This window comes from Hemiscyllium ocellatum, chromosome 34 (assembly GCF_020745735.1).
Source record: "Hemiscyllium ocellatum isolate sHemOce1 chromosome 34, sHemOce1.pat.X.cur, whole genome shotgun sequence".
Classification (NCBI taxonomy): domain Eukaryota; kingdom Metazoa; phylum Chordata; class Chondrichthyes; order Orectolobiformes; family Hemiscylliidae; genus Hemiscyllium; species Hemiscyllium ocellatum.
Genome location: NC_083434.1, coordinates 30,781,795 through 30,805,627, shown reverse-complemented (window position 1 = coordinate 30,805,627; position 23,833 = coordinate 30,781,795).

Sequence of the window (23,833 nt, the reverse complement as noted above, 5' to 3'; positions counted from 1 at the left end):
TAACCACCCTTCTGCATCAATCTGAATTTTCCATTCGTTACCTTTGTGAAAAGGTTTCCACAATTCACTCAGAGAACGAACTCATGTACAACAGGATTGCTTGTGTGCAAAATAGATCAAATTCTTGTATTTAGCATCCTTCGTGCAAAATTTGCCGAAATGAATGGCAGCCAATTTTATTTAAAAATATTCTTAAGTAGCTTCACAAGGTAAATGCTGGGAGAATGTTTCCTTTGTCTGGAAAGTCTTCAGCTAAGTTAACAATTGAATATAGGGGTTAGTCAATATTGAGAGATGGAAACATTTATTCAATAAAAGATTTGATCTGAAGAAAGGTCAATGGACTTGAAGTGCTAACTCTGCTTTCTATCCACAGATGCTACCAGAACTGCTGAGTTTTTCCAGCAATTTCTGATCTGTTTCAGATTTAGAGCTGCAGTCCTTTTGTTTTATTCAATCAAAATGTTGTGGACTTTTTAAATTTTCCATGTCTGCAGTTTGTTGATGTTTAGTAGTTGGGTATTTTGGAAGCAGACATCAATAGGTTTTTTGTTGGGAAAGACATCAAGGGATGAGGGGATAATATGCCAAGGTGGAACCGTGACTCAATTCATGACATTTTTGCCTTTGGGTTCAGAAGGGTATGTGTACAAACCCCATTCTAGGGCTTGAGCAGAAAAGTCTTGGCCTACACTCCAGTGTGATACTGAGGGAGTGCTGCACTCATTCAGATGGAACAGTCCAGTCCGCCCTTTAAAGTAAATTGGACTGGGCAAAAGTGAGGACTGCAGATGCTAGAAACTAGAGTTTAGATCAGAGTGGTGCTGGAAAAGCACAGCAGGTCAGGCAGCATCCGAGGAGCAGGAAAATCGATGTTAAAGGCAAAAGCCCTTCATCAAGAATAGAGGCAGGAAGCCTTCCGGGTGGCTTCCTACCTCTATTCCTGATGAAGGGCTTTTGCCACAAACGTCGATTTTCCTGCTCCTCGGATGCTGCCTGACCTGCTGTGCTTTTCCAGCACCACTCTGATCTAAACACTATGTAAAGAACAGCAGGGGAGACATCCCTGGTTTCCTGGACATTATTTATCCTTCAACCAATATCACAAATAAACAAGATCATTATCAGGTCATTATCACATTGCTGCTTATTGGGTTTGCTTTCTGTGTATTGCTGCTCCTAAATTTCTTACATTTCTTACAAAAAAAGGAAAATTGGTTGGGTTACTTAAGGGGAGGATGATTTGATGTTGTTTTCTGGTGAAATATTTGTATCATCGATAGTCACAGGTGAGGTGCTGGAAGACTGGAGGTTGGCTATTGTGGTGCCACTGTTAAAGAAAGGTGGTAAGGACAAGCAAGGGGACTATAGACCAGTGAGCCTGCCGATGGTGGGCAAGTTGTTGGAGGGAATCCTGAGGGACTGGATGTACATGTATTTGGAAAGGCAAGGACTGATTAAGGATAGTCAGTATGGCTTTGTGCATGAGAAATCATGTCTCACAAATTGATTGAGTTTTTGAATAGGTAACAAAGAGAATTGATGACAGAAGAGCAGTAGATGTGATCTAAATGGACTTCAGTAAGGCCTTCGACAAGGTTCCCCAAGACGGACTGGTTAGCAAGGTTAGATCTCAGGGAATACAGGGAGAACTAGCCATTTGGATACAGAACTGGCTCAAAGGTAAAAGATAGAGGGTGATGGTAGAGGGTTGTTTTTCAGACAGGAGGTCTGTGACCAGTGGAGTGCCATGAGGATTGGTGCTGGGTCCACTACTTTTCGTTATTTATACAAATGATTTGGATGTGAGAAGAAGAGGTATAGTTAGTAAGTTTGCAGAAGACACCAAAATTGGAGGTGTAGTGGACAGCGAAGAGGGTTACCTCAGATTACATCAGGATCTTGATCAGATGGGCCGATGGGCCAATGGGCTGAGAAGTGGCAGATGGAGTTTAATGTAGATAAATGCAAGGTGCTGCATTTTGGGAAAGCAAATCTTAGCAGGACTTATACACTTAATGGTAAGGTCCTAGGGAGAGTTGCTGAACAAAGAGACCTTGTAGTGCAGGTTCATAGCTCCTTGAAAATGGAGTTGCAGGTAGATTGGATAATGAAGAAGGCGTTTGGTATGTTGAGAGGTCATGTTGCGGCTGTACAGGGCATTGGTTAGGCCGCTGTTGGAATATTGCATCCAATTTTGGTCTCCATCCTACCGGAAAGATGTTGTGATACTTAAAAGGGTTCACAAAAGATTTACAAGGATGTTGCCAGGGCTGGAGGATTTCAGCTATAGGGAGAGGCTGAACAGGTTAGGGATGTTTTCCCTGGAGCATCGGAGGCTGAGGGGTGACCTTGTAGAGGTTTATAGAATCATGAGGGTCATGGATTAGATAAATAGACAAAGTCTCTTCCCTGGGGTGCGGAGTCCAGAACTAGAGGGCATAAGTTTAGGGTGAGAGGGGAAAGAAATAAAAGAGACCTAAGGGGCAACTTTTTCACTCACAGGGTTGTACGCGTATAGAATGAGCTGCCAGAGGAGGTGGTGGAGGCTAGTGCAATTGCAACATTTAAAAGGCATCTGGATGGTTTTATGAAAGGTTTTGGAGTGATATGGACCAGGTACTGGCAGGTGGGACAAGGTTGGGTTGGAATATCTGGTCGGTATGGACGAATTGGACCGAAGGGTCTGTTTCCGTGTTGTACATCGCTACGGTCCTATTAAATCTCTCCATCTCCTGCCATCAAGAGATTCCAGCAGTGACTGCAATGATACCATTCATTGGACCACAAGGATATAGCACTCATGACACAAAGTGAGACAACGTGTGGAGAAATTGGGTCATTCCCCGTGAACACCACAAACAGATGTCACGATGAAGCTTGTTCCTTGGGGTAGAGCTACATATTACCTGCAACAAGTGCAAACCTGGCTCAGCTGCAATATTCACAAGTTGACACTTCCCCTATGCATACAGAGATCTGCAAGTTCCATTTTTATTTTCCAAAAGTAGTATCTTTTGTACAATTAACTCTTTTCACCTCCACAATATAAAATGTTTTGTAACTGGTTGCTTACTTTTCAAGAGTAGAGCTTATTGCCATTTCAGTAAATGGCAGCACTCAATTTGCACTCAGCAGACTCCTGCAAACAACAAGAATAACATTGGTACTGAACGAAATATTGGAAAGGGCACCAGGCAAACTCCCCTTCTCCTCTTTGAACAGTTCTGGCTGCAGACATCACTCAGCAGCTTTCAAATCAGAAGAAAATATTGAATGGAACAAGTATTTGTTTGTTCATTCAGTGCACAGCAAGCATTCAAACTCTGCAGGACACCGGCCAAGGGGAAATGCAGGGAAAGTCAAGAAAAGCATCATTTACATTGGGGCTGAGGATTGAGAATCCCATATGCAAAAAAACTGCCATGAGCTAAGATTCACTAAAAATGTGAACTTGCTTCACTTGCAAATCAATGTGTGAGAGGATATACTACAAACACTGGATTGGGAACTAAGTTTAATGGCCATGGAATTCTCTGAATTAGAGGTGTTGTTGTCCATTCGGAAAATTACTTCTTGAAATTTAAAGGTTGGAGGGGCTGGGATGGGGTGGGGAGGGGAGTTAGCTTCACATTCTCCCCAAAAAGAAAAAATATGGACCATCTGACATAGGAGCAGAAGTAGGCCATTCAGCCCATCAAGTCTACTTTGCTATTCAATGTGATCATGGCCGATCTGATAATCCTCAACTCCCCGTTCCTGCCTTTTTTCCTGTAACACTTGATTTCCTCGCTAATTAAAAATCTGTCTATCTACACCTTGAATATAAATGATGAGCCAAAGGACTGGAGGGTGGTGAAGGTCAGTTTCTGGTGCATAGCAAGCCATAGTTTGCAGTTCATCTTTCAGTAGGTGATCAACCTGTTGAGGAATACTGTGAAAGGGAAAGTGTAGCATGGGTGCAAAAATGTCCACAAGACAGCACCATTCACCTGTGTAAGGAAGAGTTAACTTTACTAGTAGAAATAAACTAAAGGCAAATAAGGCAAGGATTAGATCTCAGTCTGTAACCTTAGCTATTTAGTTTTATGTTACCTACTCAGCAAGACATGTGTTAAATGGAAATACTATCCATTTTTTTCAGATGAAATGCAGTAACATTCCATTTTAGAAAACAATTCTACATTTTAGAAATTTTTTCATTATTCTGGGGTACTTCCAAACCACAGCAGCATTGTTATTTTAACTGTTCATTTGCATCTGTGGTAATATCGAAGTTTTGCTGAGATGCCAAAAGAAATTGTGAAAATTAAATAAATTCTTGCAATCAAATTTCAGTAAAATTTTGATAGTTGTCTTCAATTTAGAGTAATTTTTAAAATACCATAAAACACTGTGTTGAGTAATCATTGGATTAACGTCATGAATAATTACTTCAGGATTTTTGAGGATTGGTTGAAGAACAGATGATAGGGTTCAAATAACTTCTGGAATGGTGCCTAGTTTCACTCTTGTCAAGCAAATACACCAACATACTCCATCAATATACTCCTCGACCAATCACCCAGGAATCCTAGGTTTAGCCTTCAGCATATTTGTTAAAGATGGCACCCTTTGTATTTATAAAATTTATACTCCATTTCATTTCATAGTTGATATCCATAATGAATAGTATGAGAGAAACATGTGGATATGCAGCTGAATTTGTAATTTTGACGAGTCAAGCTACTGGTTCAAGGCCAGAATAAATTCATTTCTGTTTTTTTAGGCCATAGTTCCCCATAAGTTTCGAAACACCTTTTTTTCCCATTTCCTTTAGTTGTTACCACTGTTGACAGGCCAATCAGGTGATGAAATTCAGATAAAATGACAGGAATTAGACTATTTTTTGTGTGTAATTTTGATATGTTGTCATGCCAAATTTTTCCTGGTCTCTGCTTGATTTATAAACGTAAGGAACTGGCTGTGGAATGGCCTATAGAGAAATGGAATGGAGAGGAAATATGGAGGATTTTTCTTGAAATCTTTGAGCCAAAGAAAACTCACAAAATTGACCTTAGTACTTGTTTGTGGAATAATTATCTAAAAGGTAATTGCTAACTTATGTGTTGAAATTGGGCCTATTTCTAAATCCGTAATTTTGGACAACACTTCCTCGGTGTCAGCTCATCTGCTACTGAAGCCCTCTTTCATGCCTTCACTATGTTAGGACCTGACTAGTCTGATACACTCCCACATTCTACTTTCTGTAAACGTGAGGCCATCCAAAACTCTATTGCCGGAATCTTAACTCACTTCAAGTCCATTGTCATTCCTGGGCTCACTGACCTACATTTTTTTAACTCATTCACGGGATGACGGTGTCGCTGACTAGGCCAACATTTATTACCAATCTCTAATTGTCCACAGGGCTGTTGAAAGTCAACCACACCACTGTGGGTCTGGGTCAAATGTAGTCCAGACCAGGTAAGGATGGCAGTTTCCTTTCCTAAAAGACATTTGTGAACCAGATGCTTTTTTCTAACAAACCACAGTGATCATTATTAGACTCTTAATTCCAGATCTATGTGGCTACACTGTCTGAGCAATATCTTGATTTTAAAATTCTTATTTTGCTTTTCGAATCTCTCTGGTATCTCACACTTCCATAGCTCTATACTGTCCTCCACTCCAACAACCCTCTGAAGAATCTGCACTTCTTGAATTCTGACCTTTTGAGCACCCCAATTTTACTTGCTGGGGCCAATCGGTGACTGGGCTTAGTTGCCTGAGCTCTGAAACATCTTCCCCACACCTCTCCATCTTGTTATTTCATTTTCCTTCTTTAAAGCACTCCTTAAACTCTTTAAAGTATCTTTTAAACTCACCAAGTCTGAACAGCACCACTGGACTTGAAACATTAACTATGCTTCTCTGCACATATGCTGCTAGCTCTGCTGAGTTTCTCCATAAATTTCTGTTTTTCCTACTGATTTCCAGCATCCACAGTTCTTTGCCTTATTTTAGCCTTCAGCTCACCTCTTTTAATTAAGATTTATGTCGTGTGACTGAACATGTCCTTATTTGCCTCAGTCTAAGACATAAATTGTGGGAGCAGGTGTAGATTATGTAAACCACTGAGCATGTTCCATGTTTTAATATAATAAATATGATTTTTGGCTTCAACCTGCTTTCCTGTCCACTTCTCTTATCCCTTGATTTCCTGAGATATCATATATTGCTTATTCTAGCCTTAAAATATTCAAAAATAAAGCAATCACTTCATCTGTGATGGAGAATTCCAAACCATACCCATTGGATGAATAAATTTAACTTTCTGTTCGGTAGTAAATGATTGACTCTGCATCCAGAGTCTGTGTCTCGTTTTCGAGATTCCCATGCTAGTAGATTCCCTTGCTCGAGGAACCAACCTCTAAGTAAATACCCTTTAAGCTTTATTGTCTCTTCAGAGCATCTTTTATGTTCTAATGAGATTATTTCTCATTCACAGTTGAGAACCAATTTACTCAGCTCGCCTCTTAGGACAATCTCTCATTCCTAGGACCAATTAAGTCAACTTTCACCTCAATTCAAATGTATCTTTCCTTAAACATAGAAACCACAGTACATAGAATACTCCAAGTCTGGTCTCATTAAAGCCCTGTACTCCTGTAGTAAAATGTCATCATTTTTGTGCTCCAATCCTCTTGCTTTCCTTATTTCTTGCTGCGCTTGAACACCAACCTACAGTGGTCCCTGTCAGAGTTCAATCAAGTCCCTCTAAACCTCAATATTTAGAAGTTTCATGCTTTTTAATAAGTATTCCGTTTTTATACTCTCTCAACTTTAGACTTCCCCACATTATAATCCATCTGCCATTTCTTTGCTCATTCACTTATCCTGTCCCGATGAAAAGCTTCTGCTTAAAACGCGACTCTCCTGCTCCTCGGATGCCGCCTGACCAGCTGTGCTTTTCCAGTACCACACTTTTTAACTTGGATTCTTAGCAGCCTCTTTGTCTCCTCCTCACATCTTATTTTGTTAAAGGAGCAAAATAAATAAACATTGTTATTTTTGTTGGTGAAGTTAGGAAATAATCCAGCACAGGTAAGCTTACAGTCATTCCAAGTGCAATAAGTGCTGAATTTGATTAGATTAGATTCCCTACAATGTGGAAACAGGCCCTTCGGCCCAACCAGTCCACACCAACCCACTGAAAAGCAACCCACCCAGACCCATTTTCCTCTGACTAATGCACCTAACACTATGGGCAATTGAGCACAGCTAATTCACCTGAGCTGCACATCTTTGGACTGTGGGAGGAAACCGGAGATCCCGGAGGAAACCCACGCAGATACAGGGAGAATGCGCAAACTCCACACAGACTGTCGTCCAAGGCTGGAATCGAACCTGGGACCCTGGTGCTGTGAGGCAGCAGTGCTAGCCACTGAGCCACCGTGCTGCCCTCATTTGAATGATAAATGATTTTACTGTCACATATATCTTGAAGATACAGTGAAAAGTGTTTTGTTGCCACAGTCTGGCGTTGTTTCGAGCCACAGAAAGAATAAAAGAAATTACTTAAATGAGATTTCATTTTCAGGCTGGGTCTCAAGCATGACTCCAGGGCTTACAAGGTCAAAGCAAGGTGTTCCAATAGGTTTATCCCAGCTCCACTGCTACTGCTACTTCACTGACATTGCCAAGTGTCCACGCTTCAGGCCTACCACCTCCAGGAATCCTCACTTTGGGTACCACTGCCACCAATTGTTCAGGCCCTGGGCTTACCACTGCTTAGAGACCAGGTTCTAGGATTACCATCACTAAGCCTCCAGTGTCTGAGCACTGCCTCCGTCACCAGGAGTCCTGTTCCATGCTGCTGATGCTGCAAATCCTGATGAATGGCTTATGCCCAAAACGTTGATTCTCCTGTTCCTCAGATGCTGCCTGACCTGCTATGCTTTTAAAGCACCACCCTCTTGACTGCTACCACTATCTCTATGACACCACTCCAGTGTCGAAGTTGAAGAAGGAAAAGAAAAGCAAAGAGACAAAAAGTAAATAGGGAAATGGATGCTGCCGGCACTGCCATAAACCCAAACAAATGATAAAATTAACTTTGACGAGAATCAACTCAATTTGACATGGGTTTGAATCCAGAGGACAGAAGCACAACAAATTACCGTCCAACTGATGATGTAGAAAACAGAAACATCCACATTTGGGTAGATTTATTGGACTCTAGCATTAGTACATTTGGTTGTCAAGAGTTAGCTATGACTGAGTTGGTGATTCCTGCCTATTCCTGTCAGATATTTCAGCATGTTCTAAAATCTGATTAAAATGAAGGTGGGAGAAACATGATGGCTACGCAATGCAAGGTACATTGCCATTAGTTTATAACCTGCTAGTCTCCATATTGTTGGATAGCCATTATTACAATCAGTCTTTTACAGTCCCTAGGTAATGACTGCACAGAAGTTCTTCCGATTACAGAAAAAAACTTGATAATTGTTTTAACTGAGACATCATTGGACAGCTTTACTGTTGCAAGTCAAAACTGCTTTGTTCTCTTACATTAACAGTGTTGAATAATTTGTCTAAATAATACATAAACTGTCACAATTATTATTTCTTAAATAAAAGCTGTCCTTTTCCATTCAACTAATTTAACTGACAGATGCTAGTGGTTAAATAAAGTTAAGTGGCAAGATTTTATTTTCAGTCATATTTTAACACTCAGAAACTGTGGTGTAATGAAGTAGACCTATAATCAGCATATTCCTTTGGTCATTATCAAGATTATAGTTCATCACAGGGAATGAAAGCCACGTGAGGGCATGCAACTCAGCCAAGCAATTATGAAGACAAGCATCAACTAGCAAGGATAGATGCCTCACAGCTTGTTGCGAAATCCTCAAAAAAAAGCCTTATTCCTGATGAAGGGCTTTTGCCCGAAACGTTGATTTTGCTGCTCCTTGGATGTTGCCTGAACTGCGGTGCTCTGCCAGCACCATTAATCCAGAATCTGGTTTCCAGCATCTGCAGTCATTGTTTTTACCTCAAGAAATAAGGTTCAGACAATTTACAGAGCACTTTTAAAGCTTAAGCGCTTTTTTATTGCATATTAGAGCATCATAATAGACTCTCTTGTCTACAATTGGCTGTAGAAAGTTAACTTTAGCAATTAACATAGTGTTGTGCAAGCCTGAGGACAGATTGAATAAGATTTTCCCCTCACTTAAGGACATTAAGAGTAAACACATCTCAATTTATTATCATAATACCTGCTTCAGAGACCTCATTTTTTCCCTATCTTAAAAAGAATGAAGAAAATAGAAAGTTATTTGAATGCATCAAATGCATAGCCTTAAATAAACTTCCTTTCCAACATTTGTGTTTGCCTCAGGCAGAATCAGATCACAGAGGCATAACTCATTAACACAGTCACTGAAATACAGTCACCATAATCAATCTGTCAGGCAATTTGCATGTCACCTAAGTGGTTCTGGAACACAATAATTGTAATAAAAAATAACAGCATTAAATACTGAATTTATTTTTTGGGAGGAAATCTATGCTTCGACTATATCTCTTCAGGGGATATAACACTGGGCTTGGCTTTCAGTAAATAACAAATGCTGGAGATCACAGTGTGTCAGACAGCATCCATGGAGAGAGAGAAACCTAATGTTTTGAGTCCAGATGACGCTATATCAGAGCTGAAATGAAGGGTGGATGGGGCAGCATTTATGCCATAGTCGTGTTTGGGTGGGGGCAGTGTTTGGGGTTGGTGGAGTATTGAGTGCTGGGGAGAAAATAAATTGATAGTTCAGATTAAATGATCACATTGTCATATTCTGACTGCTAAATCCCAAACTCCCCCCTCCAAGAATAGCATATACACTGTCCCTTCACTTCAGCTCTGATGAAGAGTCATCTAGACTCGAAACGGTAGCTTGCCTTCTCTCCATGGATGCTGTCCAACCTACTGTGATCTCCAACATTTCTTGTTTTCAGTACAGATTCTGCAGTAATTTGCTCCTACATTGTCACAAGTTATCTGTTAGATTTTATGATTGTTCACTTGGGTAAACACTGTTTAGAAATCTAAGCAAAAAAAAAATCCCAATATTGAACTCCCGCATGTGGCTGGATGATAAAACCAACAGGCTATAAGGGCACAATTCTAACTTACTCAAACTCATTTGCTTGCACAGAGATAAAATCAGGACCAATGAGCAAACTAGCTGAAAATTAGGTGGGGACAAGTGGTACATCTGCATTGCAAATGCAACAAATTCCATTCATCCTCATATTCCCCCTGTCCCAGTAACTCCTTCAGCCAACTCCCCACCAATTAGTAGGAACGGAAAATTGTATTTCGTGGATTCTTTGGTTACATTGATTGGCATCTCCAATTAGGCTTAATTTCAGTCATTAATCAAAATTTTACAAGTAACTTCACTGCATAGTGTCACAATAAACTCTGTTAATTCCCCTTAGAAATGAGCATCAGACTGAAATCCAAATCCAAAATAAATGCTACCATTGCCTTTATTCAGATTAATTTGCTGAATATCTGGAGTTGGGCCAAGTTTAATCATTTGACTTCAGATGCACCTATCACTTAAAATGTTCCCCTGCATTCAGAATGTCTGGGCTTTCTTGCTTTATTACTAATTTCCCAGTCCTTTAAAGCCAACTGAGCAGTCATTGACTCATGGAATCACAAAGGTATCTCATCACAAAGTGATATTTTATTTTGAACAAGCTCTCTAGGCGGCATGGTGGCACAGTGGTTAGCACTGCTGCCTCACAGCGCCAGAGACCCAGGTTCAATTCCTGACTCAGGCGACTGTTGGTGTGAAGTTTGCACATTCTCCCTGTGTCTGCGTGGGTTTCCTCCAGGTGCTCCGGTATCCTCCCACAGTCCAAAATGTGCAGGTTAGGTGAATTGGCCATGCTAAATTGCCCGTAGTGTTAGGTGAAGGGGTAAAGGTAGGGGTATGGGTGGGTTGCACTTTGGTGGGTCGGTGTGGACTTGTTGGGCCGAAGGACCTGTTTCCACACTGTAAGTCTAATCTGGATTGTCAACATGCAGCGCTATAACATCATACAGTTAGAAGTATTCTTGCTGTAATCACACTGCTTGCCATTTCAACTCCTGGCAAAGCCACAATAACCAGGAATAGCAGCAGGCTAGCTTCTGGAATAAAGCATACTGTTGGCTTGACCAGGAGGTTATACTTTGCTGTTTGCTATCCAACAAGTTTCTGGCAGGTTGTTGCATTGGATATTATGCACAAAGCTGCAATGCATAGCTGCACCAGGCAGGCAAAAGGACCGACCAATGCATCATAACATCCATGAGGAAATGAGGGAACATTAATGAGGGAAACATTAAAAATGAGAGTAATCTGGGATATGCAACATATGTTTGTCTTCTCACACACCTGGCCTTAAAAACTTGTGTTTGCATCTGCTTTCTTCAACACAAAAGTCTTATAATTGAATTAATCTGCAGTTAACGTAAATGACCGGTACAGAACAATTGGGCAGATCTTCCATGTATGACAGACAGCTGTCACAACACTGTGTTACCTTTCCGGTTTCCCTGCCATTCCGCCTTTCCAGTAATGTAAGGCAACAGCTGCACTGGGGCAAGGGCTACCTCTTCCAACACCACCAAACTTCAACAGCTCAGACTCAATCACATCCATGGCCTGAACTAGGCAATGCTTGCTCAGTGATGAGAAAACTGTTGGGCTCTGACGGAGAGATTGTGCAGCTCAGGATGGATGGAGTGCCCAAACTGGCACCTCTTTTTAAAGATTGTCCTTCTCTGAGGAAACTCTTGCTGCTGAGAAGTACAGGAACTTGAAAAAAAAGAGGCAACAAATGAAATGGCGTTGAGCATTTATGTGGCAGGAGAAAGAATAAACGTTGCTTGACAAGATAAATGTGACTCTTCTGAGGTGCAAGAATGAGTGCATCCAATAATCAGACTCCCTATTTATAAAAGTTCAAAATCACCAATTCTGCTAATTGTGAACATGTTGGCAGGGAGAAAGAAGGAAGGGAAATGGGGAAACATGAATGAAAAGTATTCCCAATCCCAAACAGGCATTGAAGTCTTGAGAGGGAAAGTCGGCCCTGAAATATCATGAGGACGCTCCCTAACTCATAGAGTCATATGTACAACGTGGAAACATACCATTTGGTCCAACTCATCCAGGTCAACTGATATCCTAACTTAATCTAGTCCCATTTGCCAGGACTTGGCCTACACCCCTCCAAACCCTTCCTATTCATATAACCATCAAGACGCCTTTTAAATGCTGTAATTATACCAGTCTCCACCACTTCCTCTGGCAGCTCATTCCATACACACATCACTGTGTGAAAAAGTTATCCCTTCCATTCCTTTTAAATTTTTCCACTTTTATCCTAAACCTATGCCCTCTAGTTCTGGACTCCCCCACTCCTCTATTTACTCTATCCAAGCCCCTAATGATTTTATAAACCTCCATAAGATCACCCCTCAGCCTCTGACGCTACAGGGAAAACAACCCAGCCTATTCAGCCTCTCCCTGTAGTTCAAATCCTCCAACCCTGGCAACATCCTTGTAAATCTTTTCTAAACTCTTTCGAGTTTCACAACATCCTTCTGATAGGAGGCAGAACCAGAATTGCACATGATATTCCAAAAGTGGCCTAACTAACTGACCCACAGTTTCCAACCAAACCTCCATCTCCGAGACCACACATAACCTCATCACCTCAGGGGATCTCCCACTCACAGCTTCCAACCTCACTGTCTGGGAACATCATACTGCCCGATTCTACCTCCTACCCAAGATCCACAAGCCTGACTATCCCGGGCGATCTATTGTCTCAGCATGCTCCTGCCCACCAAACTCATCTCCACCTACTTCTATGCTGTCCTATCCAACTGCCCCTCACCCTCCCGGTCCAGGAACTCCCCACATAATTCGGAACACCACCCATGCCTTCCACCTCCTCCAAGACTTCTGTTTCCCTGGCCCCCAATGCCTCATCTTCACCATGGACATCCAGTCCCTCTACACCTCCATCCACCATGACCAGGGCCTCCAAGCCCTCCGTTTCTTCTTCTCCTTCTTCTCCTCAGTATCCTTCCATTGATACTCTCATTTGTTTGGCTGAACTGGTCCTCACCTTTTACAGTTTCTCCTTCCAAACCTCCCACTTCCTCCAGATGAAAGGGGTAGCCATGGGCACCTTCATGGGCCCCAGCTATGCCTGTGTCCTTGTCAGTTATGTAGAACAGTCCATATCCCCGAGTTACACTGGCACCACTCCCCACCTCTTCCCCCGCTATATTGATGACTGCAATGGCACCACCTCATGCTCCCTCGAGGAAGTAGAACAGTTCATCAATTTCACAAACACATTCCTCCCTGACCTCAAATTCACCTGGACCATCTCTGACACCTCCCTTCCCTTCCTAGACCTCTCCATCTCCATCCACGAGGACCGAATCAGCACTGACATTTTTTTACAAACCCACTGACTCCCACAGCTACCTGGATTACACCTCCTCCCACCCTACCTCCTGCAAAAATGCTATCGCGTATTTCCAATTGCTCCGCCTCCACCACATCTGTTCCCAGGAGGACCAGTTCCACCACCGAACACACCAGATGGCCTCCTTGTTTAAAGACCAAAATTTCCCCTCCACATGATTGAAGATGCTCGCCAGTGCATTTCATCCACATCCTGCACCTCTGCCCTCGAATCCCACCACTTCAACTGCAACAAGGACAGAACCCGTCTGGTCCTCACCTTCCACCCCACCAACCTCCGCATAAATCGCATCATCTGCCGATATTTCTGCCACCTACAAATGGACCCCACACCAGGAATATATTTTTCTCCCCACCCCTATACGCTTTCTGCAAAGACTGTTGCTCCATGACTCCTTCAGGTCGACGTCTCCTAACAAGCCACCCTCCTCTCATGGCACCTACCCCTACCACCTCAGGAACTGCAAAACCTGCACCCACACCTCCCCCCTCACCTCCACTCAAGGCCACAAAGGAGCCTTCCATCAAAGTTTCACCTGCACTTCCACACACATCAATTATTGTATCTGTTGCTCCAGATTCGGTCTCTGCATTGGGGAGATTGGAAGCCTTCTCGCAGAGCACTTTAGAGAACGTCTCCGGGACACCCGCACCAATCAACCCCACCGCCTCCCCCTCCCACTCTGTCGAGGACGTGTAGGTCCTGGACCTCCTCCATTGCCACTCCCTCACCACCCACCGCCTGAAGGAAGAACACCTTATCTTCCGCCTCGGGACTCTTCAATTCCAGGACATCAATGTGGATTTCACCAGTTTCCTCATTTCCCCTCTTTCCACCTTAGCCCAGTTCCAATCTTCCAGCTCAGCACTATCCTCATGACCTGTACCACCTGTCAATCTTCCTTTCCACCTATCCGCTCCACCCTCCTCTCCGACCTATCACCTTTACCCCCACCTCCATCCACCTATTGCACTCTTAGCTACCTTCTCCCCAGCCCCATTCCCCCTCCCATTTATCTCTCCACCCCCAGAGGCTCCTAGCCTCATTCCTGATGAAGGGCTCTGGCCCAAAACGTCAATTCTCCTGCTCCTTAGATGCTGCCTGACCTGCTGTGCTTTTCCAGCAACAGTCTCTCGACTCTGATCACCAATGTCTGCAGACCTCACCTTCTCCTAACTAATATCCTGTAGAGTCGCAACATGACCTCCCAGTTCCTATACTCAACGCTCTGATCAATAAAAGAAAGCATACCAAACACCTTCTTCACTATCTTATCTGCCTGCAACTCCACTTTCAAGGAACTATGAACCTGCACTCCAAGGTCTCTTTGTTCAGCAAATCTCCCCAGGAGCTTACCATTAAGTGTATAAGTCCTGTTCTGATTTGACTTTCCAAAATGCAGCACCTCGCATTTATCTCAATTAAACTCCATCCGACACTCCTCAGGCCATAGGCCCATCTGATCAAGAACCCACTCTACTCTGAGGTTACCTTCTTTGCTGTCCAACTTTGGTGTTATTTGCAAACTTACTAACGATACCTCTTATGTTCACATCCAAATCATTTACATAAATGATGAAAAGCATGGATCCAGCACCGGTCTTTGTGGCACTCCACTGGTCACAGGCCTCCAGTCTGAAATGCAACCCTCTACCACCACCCTCTGTCTTCTACCTTCAAGGCACTTCTGTATCCAAATGGTTAGTTCTCTCTGTATTCTGTGAGATCTAACCTTGCTAGCCTGTTTACCATGACGAACCTTGTCGAACGCCTTACTGAAGTCCATATAGATCACATCCACTGCTCCATCCTCATTAATCCTCTTTGTTATTTCTTTTGCCATAATTATATAGGAACACCAGGATTTCCACCTCCCCCACTTTCTCTAGCCATATAAAGTAGGATAAATCAGCAGTCTGCTGAATCATTGCCATAGTTAAACCAGAAAACCTGGAAAACACATACCAAAATTTAGAATATTTTGATTTTTGCTTGTTATCATGATTCAGATTACTATTATATTCATTATTTGTTTTCTGACTCTCTAGTTGTGGAGATACAATCAAAAAAAAACGAGCTAGGCCCAAGTGTATTTTAGAGCCCGTTTGCAGGTTATACTGCAAGTGGGGTCATTATTAACTCTTTATATGTAGACCTTTGTGAAAACAAATTTGGGAAAAGACTATGCTTTGGACCATTGGAGATAATGCTGCTTATGATCATTTCTGTTGGACAACAAGATGAACTGTACCAACGGAATCATTGTAATGTAACTGTAACAACTTTAAGAAGTAAAGAATATATCATTACCAAAGATAAAACTGAACATGATGGTTTTCATACATGGGACTTTTGCCATGAATAAACTCAGGAACATTCAATGTGTTGTTTTTGTTCACATTTAAACATATACAATTTTCCATTAGAGCAGTTTGCAGAATCTGTTAATTGTTTCCTGACCATTAGATCCATTTTCCACTGGCATTTGTAACAAACCAAAATGAAAAATAATAGCAGCTAATTGACAAGCTATGTAAACATATGTAACATTGAACTGCGGGGTTAATAAGCAATAGACACTGTACAGATTTGATTTTATAAACAACATTAATCGTTGATAACAATTACTGTGCAGACAGGTCATTTGTGTAATCTATCTGATAGCTGCAATAGTTTGAGGTAGAAGACATTATTAGGTAACTAATCTGAATTGTAAAATGTGAAAGAAAGCCAAGCTTTTCTGAGATGTACAAATATTCCCTCTAAGTCACACTATGCTCTTCAGTACACTATAAATGTAATGTTTGTAGATTGAGTCAGTTAACCACAAGACGTGCAGAAACTAAGAATTGAAGATTTTTAGAGGACATTACTGTTTTCAATCTCGCAATTGATCAGTGATATTTTGTAAATCATACTGGTTTAATTCTGGCTTTATATACTAATTAAAAGGCTGATTTATGAAAATATTGGGTTGTCACCAAGCAACTTAGCAACTAGCAAATGTGTACACAAGTGAACCTGATAATTGCAACCATATTCTCAGTGTTACCCAATGGGAGGCTACTCAGCTAGGTCTGAAAATCCATAAACCTGTAGCAGGGTCAGATACCACCATTTTAACACCTGTTTGCTTGAGTTGACTGCTATTCATCCTCCTGCTGTTGCATTCACCTAACATCTGTAATTCATATTCATATTTTGATACAACTCAGACAAAAGAAAAGCTTGAACAAACATGCTAGAAACTGCAACTTTGTTGCTGAGCAACAGATCTTCAAAACATTTGGCATTTGGAAAGATTATATTGTTATGATATTCTTGGTATTGTGCTGCTAAAGAATACTTAGAGTCTGCTAAGATAAGAAAAACATTAATTTTATTTAAGAAACATCTTACTGTGGTTTTATCTTGCCACAAGGCTGCAAGACAAGGCAAGACCATGTGACATTGCATCACTTCCTGTGATGTTTATTGTATCTCTTTAGCATATCACACATCAGATTTAAGCCCTTTTTTCTTAAAATCAACTTACTTGCATGATGTGATACACCTCTGGGACAGGTGCGACGTGGACCTGGATCTTCTGGCTCAAAGATAAAAATAGTTCACGACCACCTTCCCAAGATCAACCAGGGATTGGAAGGGGTACTGACCACGAAGGCTCTAGGTTGATATCAGAGGTTTCACCGACTTATTGTGTCAAGATCCCCTGACCGAAGGGTGTCTCTCTTGACATGACTGAGCACTACTCCCCTCTGATTTTGAGACATTGCTATTTGCTTCCAGCACATGCAACTTGCTTGCCATCTAATGGCCCATGGTGCAGGTATAACATTGACATAGCATGGTTCCATATAGCAACACATCCACCTCCTGAACCAGTAACAGCTGGCGACCATGACAAACTATATGTGTCTATATAAAAGGGAAGGCACCTCAATGCAAAGCAGGGCAAGGCAGAGATTTCGTGAGTGTCTAAGTAGCACATGGTGACTGTGAACTCAGAGAGCAGCCCTGGCTCAGTCTATGAGCTTCATGTCCTTTTAGCACCATTGCAATGTGAGGTGCTGGTGTACTTCAAAGAGCAACATTAAAAGACTGTTAGTGGGTCATAGATATATTGTGATGATGTGGAGTGGTGAGCATGTGTCTGATGCTGAAGATGTGAGGTGCAAATAGCTGCTGGCCTGGAGTGTGCCCTGTGATGTTGGTACTGCTTGTCCAAGATGGAGGTTCAGTGGAGCAAATGGTGAGATTGAGTCACCAAGTACCTGCACTGGCTTTATCATCACGGTGGCTCAGAGGTGAACACTGCTGCTTGACAGCACCAGGGTCCTGGGTTCAATTCCAACCTGGGGTGACTCTCTGTTTGAAATTTGCACATTCCGCCCCTGTCTGCTGGGTTTCCTCCTGGTGCTCCAGTTTCGTCCCACAGTCCAAAGATATGCAGGTTTGGTGCACTGGCCTTGCAAAATTGTCCATACTGTCCAGGAAAATGCAGGTTGAGTGGATGATCCATGGGAAATGTGGGCTCACAGGGATTGGGTAGAATGTTCTTTGCAGGATCGGCATGGATTCAATGGGTCAAATGGCCTGCTTCCACACTGTTGAGATTCTATGTTTCCATGAATTCTTAGCATCTGGTTTCTATTTGGTACATTAATGGATATGTTAATGAGGGTGATAATAAGCAACAATTCCTGTTATCAGGCATCTTGCTGCTCACTAGTGCAAATCTGTCTCAATGCCTGGTACTCTGCTTGTGCCTCCTGACTTTGAGGATGTCTGATACCATTCTTCCAGATTTCTCACCACAGCCAAGGTTGCTGAAGGCTTTATAAGATTCTGCTCAGAGTCTTGAGTTGGAGTTGAAACTCCCAATGACTCTTTGAGCAAGTGATGAAATAATGTGGGTGAGGATCAAGTAATTGCATTGTTCTTGACACTGAATACATCTGAAGTGCGCATGATTGGGGTCATTTGACCATTTGGAGTGAGTTCATGTTGTAATAATATGATAGAGACAGGTTATTATGGGGAGGCTCCACCCATACTTGTAAATTATGTTTTAATATTATACAATATACCATGTAGTTCACCGCCCCCCCCCCAAAAAAAGTGTATATTATGAAGACAAATGCAATTATACAGCACTAGCACTTGGTGCAGCAGATAAAGGAACTGGCTCAGAAAGTCAACATGAATATTATTCTAACTTTGGCCTCCTCCTACTCTCTAAAGAAAACAACTACCCATAATATAAAATATTCAATAAATGCAATCTATCAAGAAAAAATCATATCTCACTCACAGAGATAAAAATCCACCAATAATTAGATGTATATCCTCACAGTGTAGTAGGCTGGTTCAAAATACTCGTCAGAGTTCTTTGCTTAAAAGGATAAATATTCTTTAAAGTAAGCATGTTGATAAAATAAAGCTTAGATTATATCAAGTATAGGACTTTGAAATAGATAATTTGACCCAAACAATCTATGGGTGACATAGTTGCACAGTGATTAGTACTGGTGGTTCACAGTGCTAGAGACCGGGGTTTAGTTTCACCTTCGGGTGACTATGTGGCATTTGCACATTTCCTCCTTGCCTGCATGCGCTTCCTCTGGGCCCTCTGGTTTCCTTCCAAAGTCCAAAGATGGGTAGATTAGGGGCTAAAAAAAAGTCCCATGGTGTCCAGGGATAGCAGGCTAGGTGGATTAGTGATGGTAGATGTGGAGCTATGGGGTCAAATTTCCCTTAATTGTTTCCACTCTACAGCATTCATCTACATTCTTCATGTTTCATTCTTCATATTTCTTCTGATTCCCCTACTAAATATTTTGATGATTATACTGTATTGATAGTCTCTAGTTATGCTCTCAATCTATCTGAAGCTTTCATAATTTTAAAGATGCCTATTAGGTCAGCACTCAGCCTTCTTTATTGAAGAGAAATGGGACCTCACTCATCAACTCTTTCCTATCTTGTTATTTTTTCTTAACAACCAGTTCATAAATGTTGTTAGAAATCAACAAAATGTCAAACTATATTCTTCAAAATCTATTAATTGTAAATGGTTTGTTCATCCTCGTTGAAGTAAGTTTAAAGAAATCCACTGCTATGTCAAGGAGGGCATGGCACCTTTTGAATGTGTCTTGAACTCATTCACCTCTTAAAAGTCTGTTTTCACAATCAGAGCTTTGATTTTACACGTTTTAATGTTTGCCAATGTTATTTATGAAAAGAATTCAAACAGTACATCGATGGGTTAACTTCAATCTGTAAAACCTCCATGTAAAATCTTTAGAGTTCTGTTTCATTTGTGAATCTCCCTCTGTTCTTTCGGCATTGGACATTACACAAACACTTCAAAGTACCTTAAATAACCTAGCACATTGCTTCTTTCTTCTTCTGCGTCAATGTACGTGCAGTTTTTCACCTTTCTCTTCATTTTGACATTTTCACTAACGTAAAATAAATCATGCCCTGCACCTCCGCCCACTCAGCTTGTGCATTCCTGCTCTTTCAAGTCCTAACAAAGTGCAGAAAGTCTTCACCCTCACCCAGTCATTTCCACTCTACCAACCTGTACATTTAATAAGTAGCTAACTAAGAAACAAAACCATGTCAATCAGCTACCTTTCAGCTCCCAGTTTACTAGTTCCCTCTCTTCTGCTTCCCACAGGGGATACTTCGTTGCAGATTGTTGACTGTTTACACAGCTGTGAACACCAGGCAAGCAAGAGTACTTTCCACACCTTCAGACAGCTGTTTTCTCCTGTCACGCCATGGCGTAAAGTTAATGATCTCTCATTGAATGTAAAAATACTGTAAGTTAGATTTTGCACCTGTTTGGTGGTTTACACAAGGTGGTGTCCAATACTGAAAGACCATTAACTTCTCAATCGTTGTATCAATCAACAAGCCCCCAGGTAGGAATAATCTTTACAATTCTGTTACAGAATATGGGCAGATGATTCAAGTGAGCCAACCTTTGCATGCAAGATTTCTGCTCTTTGAAGTGTACTGAAGAACACGTGGCCAGCCATACGCAAGCATCAACAAGATAGTGGGGCAGTGTACGTGAATCACTGTGACAGATGTCTAACTTTATGACTTATGTGGCTTTATTAGTGAAAGTGACCGATATGCTCTTACCTCAGTTATCAAATAAAATCTCAGGTGCCAATAAATTTGCCACAAACTGCTAATTGATCTTGGCTTTATATATTACTCTATTTGCAGCATCAAAGATATCTTTGTCAGTGTGGATTTCCTCCAGGTGCTCCAGTTTCCTCCCATAGGCCAACGAAGTGCATGTTAGGTGAATTGGGCACGCTAAATTGTCCATGGTGTCTTGGCATGTGCAGGCTAGATGGTTAGTCATGGGCAGTGCAGGTATGCAGGGATAGGGTAGGCGGCTGGCCTGGATGGTATGCTCTTCAGAGGGTCAGTGTGGACTTGATGGGCTGAATAGCCTACTTCCACACTGTAGGGATTCTATGAATGCTTGGATAGACTGACCAACTGATATGGCAGAAAACTACTTTGCCAGTCATTAGCATAATTTAGTATCTCAAATTACACTCATTTCCATGAATGACTGTGAAATCTGTATGTCACATGTGCAGGGTATTGTCACCATTCCAATAAGCAAACAGTTATCACATTCTTCCAATTAATATTTTGATATTACCAACTGCTTATTAATTAATTATTAATTTTCTACCATCCAGGAGAATAAAGGAACAAATACATGGAAACACCACAACCAGCAAGATCCCCTTCAAGCCATAAACCACATAACTTGGAATCACATCATTATTTCTTCAGTGTTGTTGGATCAAAATCCTGGAACCCTTCCCTTAACTGCATTGCGGGAGTATCTACACCACGTGTACTGCAGTTACATTCAAGAAGTGGCTTCTCAAAGGCAAAGCTAGCTGCTTGAGGAAGGAGCGGGGCTCTGAAAGCTTGTGGTTTCAAATAATCCTGTTGGAGTATAACCTGATGTCATGTGATTTTTGACTCCCTCTACGAAGGGAAAAAATATTATCCCCATTTATACTCACCACTTTGTATACCTCAGTTAGATCCCCCTGTTAGCCTTCTATTTTCCCAGGAAAATAACTCCAGCCTATCTAACCTCTCTTCATATCTAAACCAGTCCAGCCTTGACAACATCCTTGTGAATCTCCTCTCTAGTGAAATCACATCCTTCCTATGGTGTGGCAATCAGAACAGCACACAGTATTTCAGTTGTGGCCTCACTAATGTTAAATACAGCTTCACTGTATCCTCCTTGCTCTTGTATTCAATGCCTTGACCAATAAAGGTAAGTATTGCAAATGACTTCTTAAACACATTATCTATTTGTCCTGCTGCCTTTAACAATCTGCCAATACGCAGAACAATGTGCCTCTGATCCTTTGTACTTCCTGGGGTCTTGCCATTCATTGTGTACTCCCTTGCCTTATAAATCCTTTGAAAATACGTTACCTCATACTTTTCGGGATTAAATTCTATTTGTCACAGTTCAGCCTATCTGACCAGCCCATCAATATCATCCTGTAGTTGAAGGCTTTGCTCCTTACTTTTTACCACACCACAATTTTTTGTAACTTACTTATCATACCTTCTATATTCATAACTAGATTTATAATGAACATAACAAATGGCAAGGGACCCAGCTTTGAACCTTGTGGTACACCACTAGACATGGCCAGTCTCAAAAACACCCTTCAACACCACCCTTTGCTTCTTGTCACTTTGCCCTGGATCCAAGGGGTCTTAGTTTTTTAAACAATCCGCCATGCGAGACCTTGTCAAAAGTCTTACTGAAGTCCATGAAAACTGATTCCTGATTCCTGATGAAGGGCTCCTGCCCAAAACATCGATTTTCCTGCTCCTTGGATGCTGTCTGATCTGCTGTGTTTTTCCAGCACCACTCTAATCTTGACTCTGATCTCCAGCATCTGCAGTCCTCACTTTCACCTTCAAGAAAACTATATCAACTGCAATATCTTCATCTACATACACCTTGTCACCTTATCAAAATATTCAATCAAATTTGTTTTCACATGGAAAAGCCATACTGACTATCCTTGATTAAACCATGTGTCTCCAATGAAGATTAATTCTGTCCCTCTTAGTTATTTTTAATAATTTCTCTGCCACTGATTTTAGACTCACTGGCCTGTAGTTTCCTGGTTTATTCTCATGATCCTTCTTGAACAATGGTACCACATTAGCTGTCTTCCACACACAGATTGATACTAACAGCATATCAATACAAGAGTAAATAAAAATGTCATACACCGGATTTATAAACCATGAATGCCAAGATCATAACTTTCAAGGAGAAATGGGTGAACCATGCCCAGCCCTCTCCAGTTCTGAAGCTTAACCAGCAATCTATGAAGGGTCCTCTGGTGGTAGCTCTCAAAGGTACCTTTTATTTAATAAGAATTTTGCAGCACCAGAAAGTGAGGAACTTTCTGATCCATTTTAATATAGAATCCCTATAGTCTGAAGGAAGTCACTCAGTCCAAGTCATCAACCCTTGAAGAGTATCTCACCCAGGCCCCACACTATATTCTGTAACTCCCATTTACCATGTCTAATCCACCTAATATGCATACTACAGGGCAATTTAATATGGCCAATCCATCTAACCTGCACATCTTTGAACTGTGAGAGGAAATCAGAGCATTCAGTGAAAACCATGCAAACACAGGGAGAATGTACAAATTCCCCATAGACACTCACCCAAGGCTAGAATTGTACCTGGGTCCCTGACACTTTGAAGGCAGCAGTGCTAACCACTGAGCCACAGTGTTGCCCATTGCAATAGCCTTCCATGGCTCCTTAACACCTCAAAACAATTTATGACTCATTACATTTCACATCTTTTCTTGATGTTATTAATTTTTTTTTGCTAGAATTTGCAATCCTGCACTGAAAAAGCCTCATGTTGAACATGATCATCTTTATTTGGTGTATTCTAAGTTATATAGCTTCTTATATCTGTGAGCTTAACTTCCATAAATTGAGCACATCATCATCTTAAATTATTTAAGTGTGCAGATCACGGGAAGGACTAAAAAATGATTCACAGGAGCATCAGTTTTGGAATGGGAAAAGCTTTCTGTTGGTTGAAAATGTTGGTCTTATTTTAATGGCACTTGTTCGTGTGACATTTCTGGAGAAGAACAGAAAATCAAACTTTATTTTCAGTGAGGTTCCCGGTGAGGTAATGTATTGATTGGCTAGTGTATTTTTCATC